Below are 11,900 nucleotides of genomic sequence, written 5' to 3' on the forward strand. Positions count from 1 at the left end.
AACTTAGACCTAGGTGAAAAATTATTGTTTAGGGATCTAAAAAATAGACCTGCTATATGAATAATGAAACCTGATAAAGGTGGGGGTGTGGTTTTATAGGGTACAGAAGAGTATAATAATGCTATTACTTCCATTCTTTTGGATAATGATACTTACACCTCAGTATCTAAGAATGAGATTAACATTGCTTATGGTAGAATTGACACTCTGTTAGAAGAGTATTTAGTAGAAAATAGAATATATGGTAAAACATTTTATTTTCTTAAGCAAGATAATCCCATTATTCCAAATGCATTTGGAATACCCAAGGTTCATAAGAACCCCCAAGATCTTAGACCAATAGTGGCTGCAAAAGGTTCAAAAACACCCATTGGCAGTATTTATTGACTATTGGACTAAAGAAATTGTTGAAAATACTGGCCACTTGATAAAAGATTCATGGGTGTTTCTGAGTAAATTAACTCAAGAGGTTTGGACTGAAAACATTAACTGTCTGACCATAGATGTTAAAAATGTATTCACTGGCATCCCAAGAATTTTAGGGCATGAATATTTTGGAGACATTTTACATAAATGTTCGACTATGACAGGTGACAAAATCTCACTTGTACTTGAACTGATGGAGTTGGTGCTTGATCATAATTATTTGCATTTTCTAGGTGAATATTACCAACAGATTTGTGGTGTAGCAATGGGTGCAGCTTGTGCCCCCATTTATGCCAATCTGGTCATGTTAGAGTGGGAACAAAGGTGCATTTCCAACAGCCCCATTATGGACAACATATGTTTGTATGTTAGGTTTTTGGATGGTATTTTTGTTTTGTGGTTGGGAGGTGAAGAAAAAGTTTATTCCTTCATGAAATAAATACATCAATGGTACGACCTCTTTTTTTTACTTTACTTACACTTGGGATAAAGAAAGTATAAATTACCTGGATACTACTGTATCTCACATAAAATATGGTTTTAAGTCCAGGATTTATAGAAAAGACACTTGGTGCAATAGTTATTTGCACTTTTTTAGTAGTTACCCCACATTTCAGAAAAAAAGTTTGGTTAAGGGACAAGCAGTTAGGATAGCAAGGATGACTTTGGATAAAAATGAATTGTTAAGAGTTTGACATTTTGAAGGAAATGTTTGTGGATAAGGGTTACCCCATTGACTTCGCACAGAAAATTTTGAACGAAGTGTAAAACGGGTGGGGGACTAAGTACAAGGCACTGTTAGGCAAACCTTTAGTAAGTTCTAATCATGACAGTGATACAAGGAATTTTCATAGAGCATGTGTAGTGGAGTTCAACGGTTTTAATAAGTCCTTTACAAGAATCATAAGGGCAGATTGGAGTATGTCTAAAGTAAGCAGAGAACTATAGGAAATAGTGAGAGATGGGCCCACATTTTCTTATAGAACTGGTAGAAACTTGAAAAACAAATTTGAGCAGGTAGATGCTAGAAATGTTAAGGATAAACAAGGCACAAATACTTGTGGTAGATGCAGATATTGTCCCTACATTATTAAGGAAAGTTTTTTTTATATTTACAAAATGGTTTGAAAAGCCGTGTGCATTTTTGTAAAGGCAATTGCAATACCAGAATGTTAGTGTATTTGGCTGTATGTGAGAGATGGACAGCATTTTATATAGGGAAAACAGAAAGGGCTTTGAAAGATAGGATATATGAACATCTATACGACATCAAGTCCAAGAAAGAGACAAGTGCTTTATATAAGCATACCCTAGTCTGTTTCCCGTAGTATTTTTAAGTTTGGTATTTTAGATATTGTTAGGAACAATTCCAAGGGAAGGGGACATTAGAAATATTTTATTGAACAGAGAGCTGAGATGGCAGCTTAGACTTAAATCTAGCATCTACCCAGGACTTAATGAATATATTTCCATAAAACCAGTATTATTTTTGAAAGCTTCACAAGTATAAACTATTACATACATTTCTTGTTTATTATAATCCACACTGATATACGCATATTTAATTTTTGTGAGGACTAGGAAAAGGTTTCTATTATATGTTGTATTTTAGTAGTGAACAAGTATGTTTTTTAACAAAAAAACCCAATTTTACTTAACTTATTATGCAGTTGGGCGGCCACTGTGGTGCAGCGGTTAGCATTGCAGTCTCACAGCAAGAGGTTCTCCGGTTCAATTCTCGGCTGGGGTGCCTTCTGTGTGGAGTCTGCATGTCCTCCCTGTGGTCGTGTGGGTTTCCTCTGGGTGCTCCAGTTTCCTCCCACATCCCAAAGACATGCAATAGGTGGATTAGACACTCTAAATTGGCCCTAGGTGTGAGTGTGTGCGTGTGTGTGTCTTCTGTGGAAGGTTGGGCGCTGGGCTGGCAACTCAACACCGTAAAACTCCACTGCCAATCAAGAGTGGACAGATGATCCGCTGTGGCGACCCCTAACCGGGAAAAGCTGAAAGAAGAAGAAGAACTTATTATGCAATTATTTAATTCATTAAGTGTTTCAATTAACCAATTGGTTGTGATATATATGAGTTGTTTTTTGAATATGGCATCTGATGAAGTCTTGTGCTCAAGACAAAAGCGCTTATTTTGCCTGTTTGTGGAATTAAATACTTTTTTCTACACCACAGAAAGATTGGACTTGTTTCTGGTTTGTTTTTGGACCTAAAAAGAGATGGCAGGAGGGGGGGTCAGATAATCCCAAAGAACAAAGAGCTTTTTAAAAAAAGGTCAGGTTTCAGCCTCTGATTATGTAAAAAAAATCCAGTCACCTTCACTGCCTGTACTGCCCCGACATCTCTTCCCCTTTCTCAGAGCCTGGTCCTCAGTGCTGTTTAGCATAATCTGCTCCAGTAAAGCACCCTTAAAATACACTACCCCTTGTAGCTCACAAATTAAAGGACCGGACAGTATGGATATGCAATTTCCTAACTTCTCTGTAGCCAGCTTGTACATATAGGCATCTTGATGCAATGCAGCAGTTTTCTCATGGTTACTGACAAACACTTTATCCTTAAAGAACCAGACGCAGTATGTGAGAGGTGCACTTGCACAATAACACTGGAGGTTAAACTCTTGCATGCAAGTTGTCAAAACCTTGTGCACAACACTCATCTCACATAGCACACACACACACACACACACACACACACACACACACACACACACACATATACGCTAACATATGCTGAGGCACTTAAAAGCAATCTTCCTAAAAAGATTGCTAGACCAGCTGTTGTCTAGCTGTGCCTCAGCAAGCCCAAAGCCACTCAAAAAAAAAGAAAACAGCCAACACCACACCATTGTCACACTCAGTGGAGTTCCAAGTACTAAGTCCCCATAGCAAGCAAGCAAACTTCCCAGGACTGTTGTCATAGGGGACTATATTGTACGATATACTAAATAAGAAGAATATAACTGTTAATTTATCTGTGGCCAGAATCCACCAAGTCATATACCCACTCAAGTCATTACACCACAGGTACCAGTATGATTCTATAATAGTCCGTGTAGGAGTAAATGAAATGAGATGTACCTCCCTGGATTATATGAAGCTAGACATGGAGCTTTTAGACTGTGTCTCAGGCTGGTATAAGCCTAGCACTGAGCAACATATTACCGTCACCGAGGATGATGCCATGATATAAGCAAAAAATTATTGATTTCATCAACTGGCTGTCTTTCTGGTGTCATTCTAAGGAGATCAAATACTTGTCAGCTTGGGAGTACATGGTTAACAGACCATGTTGCTTTGTCAAGATGGTCTGCACCTCTAGGCTTTGCAGTACTGGCCAAAACTTTATTCACCCCCATACTGCCTTTTTTAGGCAATGTCAAATTTCAAACTACTGACATAGCAAAATCAACTCAACTTTGCAAACAAGTATAGGGCATGGTATTATGTATGTATACATATCTGATGGACAACATAAACAAAAAACATCATTTTGGGAGCTGCACATCGAGGTGAATTGTCTCCACAGTGAAAAATGCCATCAGCAATATAGTGCCAGATATAATACACAGTTTCAGTAATCAGCTGTATTCCTTGTGAAACAAGGACAATAACATAAAATGTACTTTAATTCAAAGATGGCATAAATGTTATTTACAAATATCTTGACTCCATGCAAATAGCACCCCAAGTTGCTTTTGTTACCATACTTACTGTGGTTCAGAGAACTCCTGAACTACCTTTTAACTTACCAGCATTTATATAACTCAAATTATTAGCTGCCGCTATTTAATGCAACACAAAATGTGAGGAAAAAACACTTCCAGTCAGCATTTATAACTACGATCTGTAAAACTGCTTACTTTTTAAAGTGTATACTGTGTAAAATCCAGAGAAGTGTATAATGTAAAAATAAAGTTCTGCTCCTTTAGCATACAACATGAAATGGAGTGCTATTTGGACTACACAGTTGGTTTTTGCAATTAATGAAGGGAGTGCAGAAGCACACTGTTAATCGTGTTTTATGGACACAAAACATTGAGTTCTCAAAAGCATCTGCATGAATGCAAGTCTCGTTCCACATTGCCACACAAATTTCTACCTGCATACTGCAGGCAACTGCTGTAATTTCAGTATTTCAAGAGCTTCTTAGAAAAAATTTCTTTGTATTAGCAGCTGATAATAGGTAAAAAGGTGGACTGTGTTACTAGGGGGCTGTAACAACTTTAATCCGTTAACATGATGTCCGGGTTTTCCATGACTTGCTGGATGACTCAAATTTGTTAGTTAATTTCTTCAGTTATCACTGGCTCAACACGCATGCATTACATTGCTTTTTTACTTAATTATGGGACTTGAATTTTCAGTCTCTAAACATGTCCACATGTATGTGCTTGCTGCACACAATGAATATTCATGGAGAAGGGAAACACCAGAAAATGTTTATTCATGAATGATCCACGACATCACCCTGATCCTGGGTATGGGGTGGCACTTGCTACTGTGCATCTGGTAGGTTAATGTACTTCAACAACGCCAAGTTTAGAACTAGTTTTCTTGACTGGCTATAAAACCTTGAGTTATGATTTCACCTCCCGATGCTATATGTGGGAATAATTATGGCCATGTTTTATTGCTTATATACTGTGTAGGTATTCCTGCTGGCTCAGTTGAAACTGCAGTCTGCTTCACACAAAAACATGCCTCCAGTAAGACATTATGGTATATGCTTACAAGCCTACTGATGGATGCTGCAGTTTATTGTACATTTTTATGTTTTGAGAGATTATTTAAATCCTCTTTATTTACTTATGTCAACTCTTTCATTCGGGGTATATGTTATAGGAAGAAATAAGTATGAATGATAGTCAGTGTATTTCTGTGCCAAGTTTTGTGCATAAGTAATAGGTTCTTAGGTTTATAATAGACTAATGACCACCAGGGTCTTCACAAGCCTAGCCATGCAACCCAACCCAGTTTTGTCCTTGAGCTCCTTAGACTTCTGCATGATGGAGTATGTTAGTAAAGCAGTAGATAAGGGTTGCGTGGGGGAATATGTTAATTAGGGATTCATTTACTTAGTAATGACCTCTCCATCAGAGACATAGTGGCCAGACTGGGGGGGTATATTTATGGTTTCCCAGCCAATGGTCAGGGTTTCTTTTGAATATAGTAAGGGGATGCATTTTGCTTCATGTAGATGGTGAGCTTATTCCACAGCACAGAGGTCTGTTGAGGGATGCATCATTCTCTCCAGCAGTTCTGTTTGTCGCAGGCAAAGTTCAGGTCTTTCTATCTACTGTTTCTGGTGCTGTTTGTTTTGCAAATGTGCAAGAGATCTATCCCAGCTGGATCTGAGGATGTCTTATATGCTAGGCAAAGATCATCTGTCGGTAACCTGTAGGAGACTGAGTACAACTACATGGCCTTAAGGTGAACTGTGCAGGGCAAAGTATTTGAGTATTCATACCCTGGACTCTCCTGGTGAGGAATATGTGAGGGCCTACCAACTGCTGTAAGTACCTAGTGGGGTACATACCAAAGGGGTTATTGTTGTGATAGGGGCTGAATATAGTAGTAGTATAACTTCCCTGAACTTGGATGCCATACCTTTCGTTATGATTTGGGGGACATAGAAAATTATTTTCCTACTAGCTTGTCTGTGTGTTGGTCAGAGGCCAGATTACTGTCTATGTTCCCTATTGAATTAACTCTTAGGATGGTTTTATCTGTGGAGTAATTAGTCTGGGTGGACAATTTCCCAGAGGCACTGTAATGCACTTCTTCATGTAGAGTTTTAGTCTTTGGCACTAATTATTCATTATCTCTAGCTTTACTGGTAGTATCTGTAAGGGTTAGAAGTGAATTGTTACTAATATGGGAGATATGGAAACTGTACTGTATGAGCGATATGAGTTCTTCCTGCAGGAGATAGCTTAGTAATTGTTTTTGAGTACACTTTTCAAATATTTTAGAGAGGGTTAGTTTTGCGTAATGGTTAAGGTCTTCATTATATAGATGCAAAATACAGGGTTTGATTCTGACCTTGGGTTATTGGTTAAGATTAAAATGGCCCTTCAGGGCAATTAGCCTACTATGTGAACCTAAGATTACTATAGGTCTAAAGTTAGTGATGTCCATTGAATTTCCTCTTTTGTATAGAAAGATAATGCATGATTTTTCTTTCCAGAGAAGGAACATGGGATTCCTGGACTGACCTATTTATAAGGATTGAGACAGTATGGCCCATGCTATTGGCTGCTAATTTAAGGTACTCACTTGGAAGGTCATCAGCTTTAGCTGAACATGGTTTGAGTTTTAACAGTTGTTTTACATATAGGATGAGGGTACTGGTTTGGAAGTGAATGTAGACATAATCTGTCTGTCGGGCAGGGGAAGGTTTAGATATGGGAGTCCTTGGTTAGAGACACTATACTATCTATGAAATAAGAGATGAACACTATTGCAGTTTTGAGTGGCGAATTATTGGGATTGAATTTTTGGTTGGGATGTAAGATTTCTTTGGTGGTTGACCAGAATTTTTTTGGGTTGTGTTAACTATTGTTCTGAATGTTGTACTATTCGTTTTTTGTATTCATTTACTTGCTTTACAGATGTGGAACATTCTGAAGTTTGCAAGATGTTGTGATGTTTTACATTACTGCCATTCTTTCCACATTTTTTCTTTATCCTGCAATAGGATTCTACTCTTTTGGGATAGCCAGATTGCATTATTTGTATTTAGTCTCATAGGTGTGTACTAGGCTAATGGCCCTGGAGCCTTTACAAGCCTAGCCCATATACCCTGGCATCGTGCCACCCGACTTTAGTTCCCAGAGCCTATGTCGAGTAGAGTCACTGGAGTGATCCCGGGATTAATTTTTTATTTCCCATCCACTCATCAAGATCTCATCATCAAGAAAAGAAAAAAAAGATCCCTCTTGAAGAGGCCCAGTGAGGTGCTTTGTTTGACTTGTATGGGAAGTCTGTTCCATAGCATGGGCAGTGTCTGGGTTATGAACCTGTCCCTCCAGCACGTTCTGTTGATTGTGGTAATGAGGTTGAGGTCTCTGGAGTGTGTGGTGCGAAGGGATTGAGATTTCTTTAGATGTAGCATTTCTAACAGACATGGCTTTGTAAGTCGAGCAGAGATCGTCTCTAAGTAGGCGATATGAGACCAAGAATAGTTGGAGTTTTTTGAGTCTGTCCATATAGGGCAAGTGTTTACGGCCTAGGATCCTTTTTGTGAGGTACTTTAGCGGCATCTCCAGTTTTTGCAGGTGTCTAGTGAGGTACATGCCAAATGGGGCATTGTACTAGATGATTGGCCTAATGAGGGAAGAGTAGAGGGAGACAATGACCTCTTTCTTCCTGGATGCAAAACCCTTAGTAATGACATGTGCCACAATGTGGTGGTCAAAAGAGAGGTTGCTGTCAACCTGTGTTCCCAGATTTCTTATAATGCCTTCTGTGTTCAGTGGACTACCATCGATGTGGTAATTCATGGGAACTGGGTTTTTCCCAAAGGGGATGACACATTTTTTAGCATTGAGCTTAAGGCCATGGTTCTGACACCAGTCGTTGGTCTCAGTGAGGCCTTTCTGTAGTATGTCATCATCACTTGGGGAGTTTATAATGTCTCCCAGCTTGCAATCGTCTGCGAACTTTGTCAGCCAGAGTCCCGTCGTGTTGACCTGGACTTCTGAGAAGTAGATACCAAACAGGAGAGGACCCAGGACCGATCCCTGTGGGACTCCACTCGTGACTGGTCAGCAGTCTTACTTGGAGTCAGCTTTCACACAGTGGGTTTTATCTGTGAGCCAGTTTGCAACCCACCTAGTGATATAGGGGTTGATGCCTAGCTTAATGAGTTTTTCTATGATTCCTGAGTGGGGAATTATATCAGAGGCCTTGGCCAGATCAAGGTAGGCTGTATGAACCACCTTGCCTTCATCCATAGCTCTGGTGACTGACTCAAAGAAGTCGACCAAGTTGAGCAGGTATGATCTACCCTTCACAAAACCAAACTGTGTGGGATCCAGAGTTTGGAGATTCCCTATATCCTTGTTTATTAGGTTCATGATGATACGTTCCATAGCTTTGCATATCAGACTCGTCAGGCTAATGGGGCGATAGTTCCCAGGGTCCGTAGTCTCTCCTCCTTTGTGGAGAGAGATGACTATAGCAGTGCATCATTCAGTAAGGACAAAGCCTGAGGTGAGGCTTTGATTGAACAGAGCACACAGGTGAGGTGCTAGTTCACTCTGTATTTCATGTAAAAAAAACAGCCAGGGATATTGTCAGGTTCCATGGAAGCTGTATTCTTGGCCTTGGACAGTGCTTTTTTAACCTGTGCAGCAGTAATACTGGGTGCCTAGCAATCTACTAGTATTGTTATTGGTCCTTTGGGGGGGTAAAGTTGGCACTGAATCTGTCGGTCAGTATATTGGCAATATCTGTTGGCTCTGTATAGGAGGTACCATTGTGCAGTAGCTCAGAGCAAATGTGGATATTGCCGTGGAGTTTCTTTACATAACTATAGAAGGCCTTGTGGTTGTCTTTACTATCTGCTGCAGTTCTGTTTTCATAGCTAGCTTTAGAGGATTTGATGAGGGTTCTCAACTTTTTGTTGAGGCTGATAAGGGAATTTTTCCAGTCTTGGGACTTCACGTTATTCTGCATTAGTTCCCTCCTTCTGTTGTAGAGTTTGTTTATGGCAGGAGACCACCAGATTGGCTTCCTTTTTTTTGGAGGAGAGCATCTTGGTTCTATTGGGTATGGTGAGACCTGTGCATTTGTGTATGTGTTCGTACAGTGCATTGGTGTATGATTCGGCAGTCATGCATCTATTCCCCATTTGCATGGGTGCCGTGAAGTTAGCCACCTCTATTTTTAGGAGCCCAGTTAGCTTTGGAGAAATTTTTCTGGTTGGTTACCTTGTGGGTATGTGCTTATATGTATATCTGTACATATATATTTGTGTGTGTATATATGTTTGTGTGTATATATATATATATATATATATATATATATATATATATATATATATATATATGGAGAGAGAGTGAGAGCATTTGTGTCTGGGTGTATGAACGTATTTGTGTGTGTATATGAGTGCATGTATGCATATATATATATATATATATATATATATATTGTTATTATATATTGTATATTTCTTATATATATATATATATATATATATATATATATAAATATATACACACATGCACGCACACAGACATATGCAATATGTATATTGTGTTTGTGTCTGGGTATCTGAATGTATGTGGGTGTGTACAAGTGTGCAGATCTGTGTCTGTGTGTATGGGTGCATATGTCTGTGCTCTCTGTTAGGACCCAGGAACTCAGAATCAGTGAGGCCACCTCCACAAAAAGGCCGATCACCAGTGGAGTCCACCAAGGCTCTGTGCTGAACTCAGTTCTTTTTGGCTTCTATTTCTCGGATGTCAAAGCTGATGTCAGAGGCCTTTGGCTCACCATGTTCACAGATGATTGCAAACTGGGAGCAGTCACTGAATCTCGCAAGATAAGACTACTCTCCAGGAAGGTCTAATACAGACAAAAGTTGTGTGCCAAATCCATGGCTTAACAGTCAATATCAAGAAATGCAATATTGTACCTTTTGGGAAGTCTGTCACCCTGGGTAACATCAATAAAACACCTTTAAAAGTTGATTCACTAGTGAGGGATCTGGGAACTCATGTAGACAGTTACCTAGCCTTCGACCAGCATGTGTCCAAGGTTGTAAGAAAATCCTATGTTGCTCAACTTTTAAGCAAGGGCATAGCATAAAGGTCCAGGGAGGTTGTCATACTACTGTCCTTGGCCCTTAGCAGACCCATCATAGAGTATAATGCTTCATTTGGTATGTACCAGACCAGATATATGCAGCATGCAATTGGAACATGCACAAAGTTTCCGTACAAAAAGAGTACAGGAAGTAAATGCAATGCCCTACGGTGATCGCCTCAATGTCCTGTCTCTTTACGTAATATTATACAGACTTCTGAGAGATGAGCTTTGCCTGACATACAAGACATCACTTGACCCTGTTTTGATGAATGTTTTGCACATCTGCAAAACAAACAGCATCAGAATTACTAGATTAAAAGACCTAAATGTTGCATGTGACATAAACAGAACATGTTGGAGAGATAGATACGTTTCTCAGAGAATTTCCATTCTATGGAACAGGCTCCCCATCCATGTGAAGCAAAGTTCCTCCCTATCCCTTTTTAAGTGCAACTTGGACCACAGGATGGGTAATTGGAAAATTCACCCCTGGTCTGGCTCCTATGTCTCTCATGGAGATAGGCAGTCAGTTTATCACACCTGTAGAAATCAAATTTGTGGGCCACATTGGGTTGCATGGCTTGGCTTATAAGGTCCCTGGTAGTCATTAGCCTAGTATACACCTATGAACACATGAAATGTTAGGAAGTATTCTGAAATGAACTTCATCCTAGTAAGTGACAATTTGTGCAAAATTGGTGCTCCCCCAAACCCAAAGCACACAGCTACCGATGCATAATTATTTCACAAAACCCTGCACAAACATGTAAATGGCTGTACTGAGGCTGCCAGAGGTAAGCCCAGATTTAACACCAAAAATAAACCACACTGTTAGAATCCTTACCATAACAGATTATATAACAAAAGAAAAAAAAAATCCTGGCCAAAATCAGAAAGATCAACTCAAGACAAGTTCTGTGATTCACCTAAAGGAGAAACTAAGAGGTCTAATGATGTCCACCAATACCAATTATAAAGTCAAGATAGACTCCCTGATTAAGGACAGTCACAAAGCCGCCTTCAGCTTTGCCAGGAACCATAAAGGTAATTCTCAGCAGTGGGCAGAACTGGTGGTAAATTCCACAACCTTCATGGGTGGCATAGCAAATATACTGGCTGACAAATCTAGCTCTGTCTTTACCTCCACTATCCCCTGTGAAATCACTTCTAGCATATCCCCCATCTGTCAGCAGGGAACAGGCCCTGGAGGTGCTCACTAAGGCTAAAAATAGTGCTTCACTGGGCCCAACAGTTGTCCTTCATAAAGGTGCACCATCAGCCGACCCCAGGAGCTACACACTCATCAGTCTAACGAGTCGTATATGCAAAGCTGTGCAATATATTGTCATGGAAATGATCAAAAAGGACATTGGCAAATTACAGACACTGGACCCTTTCCAGTTTGGCTCCATTAAGGGAAGGTTTTGCCTACTTAACCTGTTGACATCTTTGAGAGTCGCAATGGCTGTCGATGAGGAGAAGATTGTGCATACCACTTACCTTGATCTGACAAGGCATTCACTATAGTTCCCCACTCACGTATTGTCGAACTCTAAGAACTAGACATAAATCCCAGCATAACTCACTGGATTGCGAGCTGGCTCACAGGACCCAAGAAGTCAGGACCAGTGATACCACCTCCACCAAGTG

At 39.9% G+C, this 11,900-nt stretch overlaps 1 protein-coding gene across 1 annotated transcript in view; it reads left to right on the forward strand.

Annotated features, from left to right (window-relative positions):
* Window positions 1-11,900, forward strand: part of ICE2 (interactor of little elongation complex ELL subunit 2) — a gene marked incomplete in the record, with an annotated part of 1,939,141 nt that overhangs the window by 758,110 nt on the left and 1,169,131 nt on the right.

This window comes from Protopterus annectens, chromosome 7.part0 (assembly GCF_019279795.1).
Source record: "Protopterus annectens isolate FY-2018-M chromosome 7.part0, PAN1.0, whole genome shotgun sequence".
Classification (NCBI taxonomy): domain Eukaryota; kingdom Metazoa; phylum Chordata; order Ceratodontiformes; family Protopteridae; genus Protopterus; species Protopterus annectens.